We start from the raw sequence: 9,175 nt of genomic DNA, 5'->3' as shown, positions 1-9,175 counted from the left end.
ACAAGGATGAGCATGCATAGCATTTGAGGATTGTTTTATAGATGTTAGGAGATATGCAGCTGTATGCGAAATTGAGCAAGTGTGAATTCTAGCTTGATCGGGTAGTGTTTCTCGGTCATGTGATTTCTAATGAAGGGATATCTGTTGATCCTAGTAAGATAGAGGCAGTGCTGAACTGGTCTCGTCCGACGACGGTTGCTGAGAATCGTAGTTTCTTTGGTCTAGCTGGATATTACCGTCGGTTCATCGAGAATTTTGCACAATTGGCCAGACCTTTGACACAGCTTACACGGAAAGATGTTGCCTTCATATGGTCCTCGGATTACGAGGAGTCATTTCACGAGCTGCGTGGACGTCTTACTATTGCACCTGTGCTAGCTCTACCTTCTGGATCAGGAGGTTATGTTGTCTATACTGATGCCTCTGGTCAGGGGTTAGGATGTGTTTTGACACAGCATGGACATGTTATTTCCTATGCTTCTCGACAGTTGAAGACGCATGAGAGTAATTATCCAGTACATGATCTCGAGTTAGCCGCCATTGTATTTGCACTCAAGATCTGGAGGCATTATCTTTATGGCGAGAAATTTGAGATATTCACGGATCACAAGAGTTTGAAGTATTTATTCACTCAGGAGGAGTTGAATATGCGACAGAGACGCTGGATGGATCTTCTGAAGGATTTTGATTGTGAAATCAAATATCATCTAGGTTCTGTTAATCTTACTGCTGATGCCTTGAGTCGGCAGGTGAGACTTTCTGCACTTCAGAGTAATGAAGTATCTCATATGATTCAAGAGTGCTGTTCATTGAGTTTTACGCTCAAGCACAAGAATGGGAGAAATGGGATTCGATTGTATACTATTTTGTCTGAGCCAGCATTGTATTCTCAGATCAAAGATGATCAGATATCTGATGTTAAGACTCAGCGTTTGGCACGTTTATCCAATGGAGTTAATACATCCTAGATTTCATTTTCAGGCAGATGGTTTATTGTGCTTATCTAATCGAGTGGTTGTACCTAATGTTGCGGAGCTCAGGAACGATATTCTATCTCAAGCTCACAGGAGTCGATTATCAGTTCATCCTGGAAGCATAAAAATATATAAGGACTTGCGAACTAGATTCTGGTGGAAAGGGATGAAGAGGAGAGTGTATCAATTTGTTTCGGGATGTTTGGTTTGTCAACAGGTCAAGGCTGAATATCGACGACCAGGTGGATAATTGCAGAATCTTGAAATTCCTGACAGGAAGTGGGAGCACGTAACTATGGATTTTGTTACCCACTTACCTATGACTTCACGTCAGTGTGATGCTATCTGGGTTCTTGTTGACCGTTTGACAAAATCAGCACACTTTATTCCTTATAACCGGGAGTATTCTTATGATCGCATGGCACGTTTATACATCCAGGAGATAGTGCAATTGCATGGGATTCCAGTGAGCATAGTCAGTGATAGAGACCCGCGATTTACCTCACGTTTTTGGGGTAGTTTTCAGGAGGCGTTGGGTACCACTCTGAGTTTGAGCACTGCATATCATCCGGAGACTGACGGACAGTCAGAGCGAACGATTCGTACATTGGAGGATATGCTACGTTCTTCTGTCATGGACTTTGGCTTATCTTGGCAGGATCAGTTACCTTTGATCGAATTTGCCTACAATAACAGTTATCATTGTAATATTGATATGGCACCTTTCGAGGCATTGTACGGTCGATGGTGTCGTACTCCGTTATTCTGGGATGAAGTCGGGGAACGACAAGTCGAAAGTCCTGAATTGGTGCAGCAGATTGTAGACAAGGTAGATTTGATCAAGCATAGGAACAAAGTTGCTCAAGATAGACAAGCCAGTTATGCTAATATTCGTCGCAGGTCACTTCAATTTGAGCCTGGTGAATATGTGTTTCTACGAGTATCACCTTTCAGGAAGGTGATGAGATTCGGCGTGAAAGGCAAGTTGTCTCCTCGTTTTATTGGACCTTTCCAGATACTGGAGAAGATCGGAGATGTTGCATATCGTTTGGCTTTACCGCCAAATCTTTCCAGTATACATAATGTTTTTCATGTGTCGTTACTTCGACAATATATAGCTGATGAATCTCATGTGATTCAATCTACTGATATTCAGCTAGAGCCAGATCTGTCTTTTGTTGAACGACCAATCCGTATCTTAGACAGAAAGGAGAAAGCTCTTCGGAACAAGACTATACCACTTGTGATGGTACAGTGGCAGCGCCGAGGCATTGAAGAAGCAACTTGGGAAACTGAGAGTCGTATGCAAGCAGAATATCCTGAGTTTTTGCTTTGTATTTTTGATTACCATGTAGTTGTAATTACATTTGTTGTAATAAAACATGGTTTGATATTTCATATTGTTATCTTAATTTGTCTTTAGATGTTATTTCGCGGACGAAATATCTAAAGGTGGGGAGAATGTAGTAACCCACAACTCATTTTAAGATAATAATATGTTAAACTTGATTAAGGGTTGGTAATTAACCAATTCCGGGATTTAATCGAACTTCAAAAGCAAGAAATGAAATTTCATTGTCTGATCCAGTTCGGACGATCCGAAGAGGACTTCGGACGGCCCGAACTTGACCACCGGGGGCTCCGAAGGTGAGCTTGGTTACTTCGGAGTTAAGGCTGGTTTGGACGATCTGAACTCAAGTTCGGACGGCCCGAACTTGTTTGTGCCAATAAGGCAGGATTACTCAGCAATGAATTTTGACAAGTGTCAGAATTGGAGCACTTCGGACGACCCGAAGTAGAGATCGGACGATCCAAACTCGACATGTCTTGCATGCAGACAGTGAGTTGGATCGGACGATCCGAACTCAGGTTTGGAGGGGCCGAACTCGTCCGAAACTTTTCCTATAAATAGGGCTCATTCGATTTCATTTTGAAATACGAATTCCCGAGGTTCCTTCTTCAGTTATATAGTGTGAGATATACACTTGAGGGCCCTATCGGTTATAATAGAGGTTCTGGAATAACCAAGGAGTGGTTATAGTCATCCGGAACTAGCGACTCCAAAGGGCTATCTACGGACGAAGGTATGGTCCGGGAATCTATTTAAGTTTTGGGAGTACTTATTAGCTTTGTTAAGGCTTATAGAATTTATGTTGTGATGCAGTGAACTTTTGAATATAGGCTTGGAACCTAAGATCCTACTATACTTGAACTAGCCTAGAGGTACGTACACATTGACTGAGATTTCCAGCGAATATACATGTTTATATGTTGCATTTACTTGACATTATTATATGGCATGATATATGATTTACCGCTTTCTATATTCATATGTCATGTGCATATACACGTTGAGCCTATACCTTGTTATACCTGACTATAGAGCCGCTCAGCTCTATACTCGATAGTCTGTCACTGAGAGTACCGCGACAGCGGGGGCATTTATGTCTGTCTACTCTGGTGTACTAGATGAGTGTGGTTGCACCCAGAGATTGATCCGTGCGGTGGCAGCACTCATGTGGCGCCGGTACTGAGCATGATTTTTCAGATGACCCTTTACCAGTCATCATGTTGCATGCATTATATACATATGTTTACTCATGTCTATGTACTGGGCGTTAGCGCTCACGTCCTAGTTGTTATCTTGGACACCCTATTCCATGGGGCAGGTCGTAGGATGGACGGAGCCGGTAGTTTGATGCAGGACTAGGGAGCCGGAGCTTTTCAGGGGAATTTATACAGTAGAATTTGTTTTAGCTGTATAATGTTTACTTTTAAGTTCTTCGATTTGGTTGTATCACTACAGATTTAAGCCTGAATTTGTTTTACTAAGCTGATATGTAAATTATGGATTATGTTTCCGCACGTTTTTACTCTGTTAAGTATTTTGCTGTATTAAGTTTAATGTATGCTATTAGTTGCCAGTTAGTAGGTGATTCCATGCAGGGTCACTACAGTACTTACGTACCTTACTATAGGTAGTCCTAACAGTACCACTCTAGGTTCCAAGCCTATCATCAGCTCTACAATTCAAATTACTCATGGATCAATAATTAAGCTCTAAAATACTTAACTAAGCTATTGCATACTCCCAAATATTTTAAGGAGACCATAGGTATACCTGAGTCCATCGTCAGCCCGCTGATGGCGATTGCCTCAAAACTTAGCCACAACTCCGCTACGACACCGGGATCACTCCGCTACTTTTGGATTCCCAATAGGACGCATAGAAATCTCTAGATCTGACTAGAAATGGCCATGGGAGAGAGAGAAGAGAGGAAAAAGGGCGAGTTAAAAGTGAGCCTCGGCACCTCTATTTAATATTTATAGACGGAGATCGGAGCATTCGATCCCTCATCGGAGCATCTGATCGTTAATGGAGCGTTCGATCACCTCTTCGGAGCCTTGCATCCAGACGTAAGCAATGACGTCACATTGCTAACCTTGAAGATGATGCAAGCCCTAGCCAGATCGGAGTGTCTGATCCTACCGACGGATGGTCCAATCCCATCGGATGGTCCGTTCTCAATCGGGCCGTCCGATCATAACTGATATTACGGGCCATTTTCGAGTGTTCTGGATCTATTTTTGAACTCTTTAGATCCTTTTGAAAATCCTTTAATCATGTTTTAATAAATCTAAATATGATCATTCGATTAATTGCTCATTAATAGTTAATTCCGGATACGGGTCAACTGGGACGGAGCTAGGATATTAGGTCAGTGTGGGCGACAATATGCAACAAAAAAAATATACAATTTTATAATCATAAAACATGCAAAATAATTACCTTACAATTGTTCTTTTCGATTAAAAAAATCTATGCATTGTAGATTTATTGAGTTCCTAATGAAAAAAGTATAATATGTTTACACTCAATTAATACAATGAAATTTAAATTAAAAAAATTAGGTTTAAGCAATAAAATATCAAGAATAAACCAATACAAATTTATAATTGAATAATGCTAGAGGTACAACTAATATATCGTAAAACGATATTTACAATAATTATGTCGTGATATTTTGTTATTATCTCGTGAGATTTTGATCTTATATAGTGAGATTTTGCATTCAATGTATTATGAGATTTAATAAATTAAATTTTTGTATTGAATTTCGTATGGTGTAAAAATTATTGTAAAAATTTCGTTGTACATATAACAATGCTCTTTATAATTTTAGAACCCTATTGTCAAAAAAAAATAATTATAGATTAATCTTAATATATTATGCATCAAACCAATTTTTTTTTTTTTTGTGACTCACTAATTTCCTGCGATAGATAGAATGTTTCAAATTAAAAAACCCAATTTCAAGGATGATCGTGTCATGCATGTGGGCTGGGCTTCAAAAAGAAAAAAGACCTTACACCTCTACTATACCTATATATATATATATATATATATATATATATATATACTATTTTTTTTTGGGCCCAGTGTGGGCAGCTGCCCACACTGGGCCTGGGCAAGATCCGCCCATGCGGGTCAATATAGGTGCTGCCGCCTCTAAATTAATAATTAATTCCCTCAACTTTCTCTTTTCTCAAAAGTGGCACAATCCGAGCATCAGACCCAAAAAACCCACAACTTGGTCATCCTTTACCCGGAATGCTTCAAACTTGAACCAACATCTTCTACACACTCTAAATTTACCCAATAACTAGACCTTAACCTCTCGAGCAAACCCAGGCAGTTCGAACAAAATGGATTTCTGGGCAACAACTACGTTCGACAAAATCCTAAACTAGTCACCTCACATTAGACCACCCTTAACCTATTCCAAACTTAACCGAATTGCTCCGATCCCCAGTTGAACTAACATGACTCTCACATCCTAGACTTGACCTAGGATCAGCCCACAGCTAGCCCTTAAAAACCCAACCACCCACCCGAACCGATTTCCAGACAGATCCTTACAAAGAACCAAAAATCTGCACAACTACACTACACAAACTCTGACCCCTTCAACCCATGATAAATCCACCTAATAACATACCCTCCCACACACCACGAGCCACCTCTAGAACCAACCTTAGCCCCTAGACCACATGGGGTCTCAGTTAAAACCACCCAAGCCGAACATTAAGAACCACATTTCACTCGATCACCAACAAACCACAAGGCCCTAACTCCAAAACTGAGCAACGTTCCCTACCAACACTTGAACCACTCCAAACACATTCAAAACATCACAATGAGTACTCACGAACCTATCCATGGCAGCCCCTTCAACACCACAAGAAACATTTCGAAAATGCACTTAAAATACTAATTTTGAAAATAATTAAATAAATCCTACAATTTTTTTAACTGATTATGACTACTCAAAAATCTTTAAAATAAAGCTTATCTACCTTCCTTAACTTTTAAAGATTTAGAAAAATCTCTAAATAAAAAAATACCTCAACATCCTCGACTCCTCTCGTCGGCCCTGAAATAATGCAACTCAAGAATTATTTTTAAAAAATCAATACTTAAACATTTTGATGTCACATTAATAATTAAAACATTTAAATACTAAACGAAGTGATTAAAGTAATTTAAATAAACTAGATAAATATATAAAATTCATTTAAATAAATACACAAGCGGATTAAAAACTTTTAAAACCGGTTGGTTAATTAAAAGCATTTAAATAAGCAAGTTTAAACCTTTAATATCATTAAAACAAATAATTTGTACAATAAAATCATTTAGATAAATAATTAAAAATTTATTAACACATAAATCAAATAAATAATTTAAATCAATTAAACTTAAAAATAATCATCATAATATTTATTTAATTTTATGAATGCAATTTAATAGATTGGATTTTAGGCGTTACAATATATATATTTATATGGCTCATCAAGTTAATGAAAGGGCCTATATTTAGTAGGGGTGTTTACATTTTGGTTAACCGCTCGAACCGATCCAAATATGATTCCATTTTTGCTTTTTAGTTTTTCGAATTTTCGGTTTTGTTTTTTTGTCTCGGTCAACCGAACCGAAAACCGATTTTTATGTTTATATTTTTAAAAATTATTTTATATTTTTAAAATTATTTTATTTATTTTTATTAATAATAAATAAATAAATAAAAATTTAAAAACTAAAAATTCGGTTAAACCGAAATCCGAACCATAAAACCGAATAGGTTTTAACCGAACTGTAAAATTTGGTTTGGATTTCGGCTTTGAATTTTGGGTCGGTTCGGTTCGGATTAAATAAACACCCATAAACTATTTAATTCGTCTCAGACCAAATTTATCTTAGGACCTCCCCTGATTGTAGTAGATCCATAATAAAAGAAGTGTGTGATTATTTCAGATGAAATGAAACAAAATATATGGTAAATCTAAGACAATTATTGTATGAGGTCTACTACATGCTAGATGTAGAGGCGCATAATAGATCGATATGAAGATCATGGGATGTCCTGTAATAAATCCAGGTATTGTTATCTTCTTCTTGGTTCCTTCTTTCATAACCCAAGCTCAGAGAAGGAAGAGATATATAAGAGGGCCCTATGGAGCATGTGGTCACGTCTTCCATAACCTGAGCTCGAAGAACGAAGAGATAATATTGACGTGAACATCATGAGTTGTCCTGTAATAAAACTAGGTTTGGTTTACCTTCGTCTAGGTTCCTTCTTCATGAACCGAGCTCGGATAAAGAAGAAAAAAAAAAGATAAGAGGGCCCATTGGAAAATGTGGTCAGTTCTTCCATGATTTGAGCTCGGAGAAGGAAAATATAAGACGAAACTATGGAGAATGTGGTCAGAAATCCATAGTTGAACCACCAATTATTCCCATAGTTACTGTAGGACCAAGCGCTTGCCGCTTTACCAAAAGTTATAGCTGGTGATAATGGTGCAACTCAAATCTTTTAAACCGCAAAATAGCCCAAGCATCATGGTTCGACCGCTCTACCAGCAGGAACAATTATTGCACCCCAACAATCTCCACACCCCCAATAATTGCACTCCTTGCAATAAATGGGAATCGAACCCATGACTTTGGCTCTGATATCAATTGTAGGACCCAGCGTTTGTCGCTTTATCAAAATCTATAGCTGGTGGTAATGGTGCAACTCAGATATTTTAAACCGCGCAACATCTCAAGCTTCATGGTTTGGCTGCTCTACCAGCAGGAACAATTATTGCACCCCAACAATCTCTTTTCTTATTGTTGCAGGGACGGATCCAAGAATTTTATTAAGGGAGGGCAACCTAATAGAACCAAAGATCACAATATATATATATATATAAATATATATATATATATATATATATATAAATATATATATAATCTACCCTTACAATTTGACATTTTCTGAAAATAATTAATAATAAATTCATTCGACAAACTACAAAACATATATTTATCAATATAAGTAATTAATATTCGTAATAATTTTCACAGCAAAAATTTTCCAAACTCACAAACTTGTAAGAAAATGAGTATGTCACATATTTTCTTGCTTCGATAATTTGTTTTTATTTGGTTTAAAATACTTAAAATTTATTTGTGTTTATGTTAAAAACTTAGTGCTTGGGCTTCAATTTTTTTAAGACTATGAGCCACAAATTTTTCAGTCACTTTGTACATATTAAACAATGAAGATTAACTTAATTTTTTTTTTGGGATTTTCTCTTTTTATTTTGGTGTTTGGCTCTTAATTTATGTCATAAATTATTATTTTTAAATATAGAAATATATTAGTATTTTTATTAAACAAAATTTAAAAGAGGGGGGGGGGGTACCCTCCCTTGCCCCTTAGTGGAGCCGCCCCTGTATTGTTGGATCCGAAAATGCAAGGAATCTTGATTTTGATGATATAAAAACTTGCTATTGTATTTCTAACAAATTTACGAAGTGTGCATCTAATAGATCACAATTAAAAGTGCTAACTTGTTGAAATATAATCTTAGCTCAACTTAGTTTTTGCTTTAGCTATTTGTTTCAAGCATATCTTTTAGCTCGATGATCCAAATGACAAGCCGTCAAAACCATCGCATGGCCAACGCAAAAGTTTACAAGTCATATCTCGCCAGGTGGACCAATTCGGATGATATCTAGGCCAAATTATTGTCTCAAGATAGAGGTGGATGAAGTGTAGCAGCAAATAGCATGACAGAAATGTTCTGGTTTAATGGTCATATCTCTCAGCTCCGTTATCCAAATGGAATGATTCGGTATGCGTTGAAAATCT

The sequence above is a fragment of the Henckelia pumila genome, chromosome 2 (assembly GCF_033568475.1).
Source record: "Henckelia pumila isolate YLH828 chromosome 2, ASM3356847v2, whole genome shotgun sequence".
Taxonomy (NCBI): Eukaryota; Viridiplantae; Streptophyta; class Magnoliopsida; order Lamiales; family Gesneriaceae; genus Henckelia; species Henckelia pumila.
The sequence above is the reverse complement of the archived record's forward strand: the minus strand, read 5'-3'. Positions refer to the sequence as shown.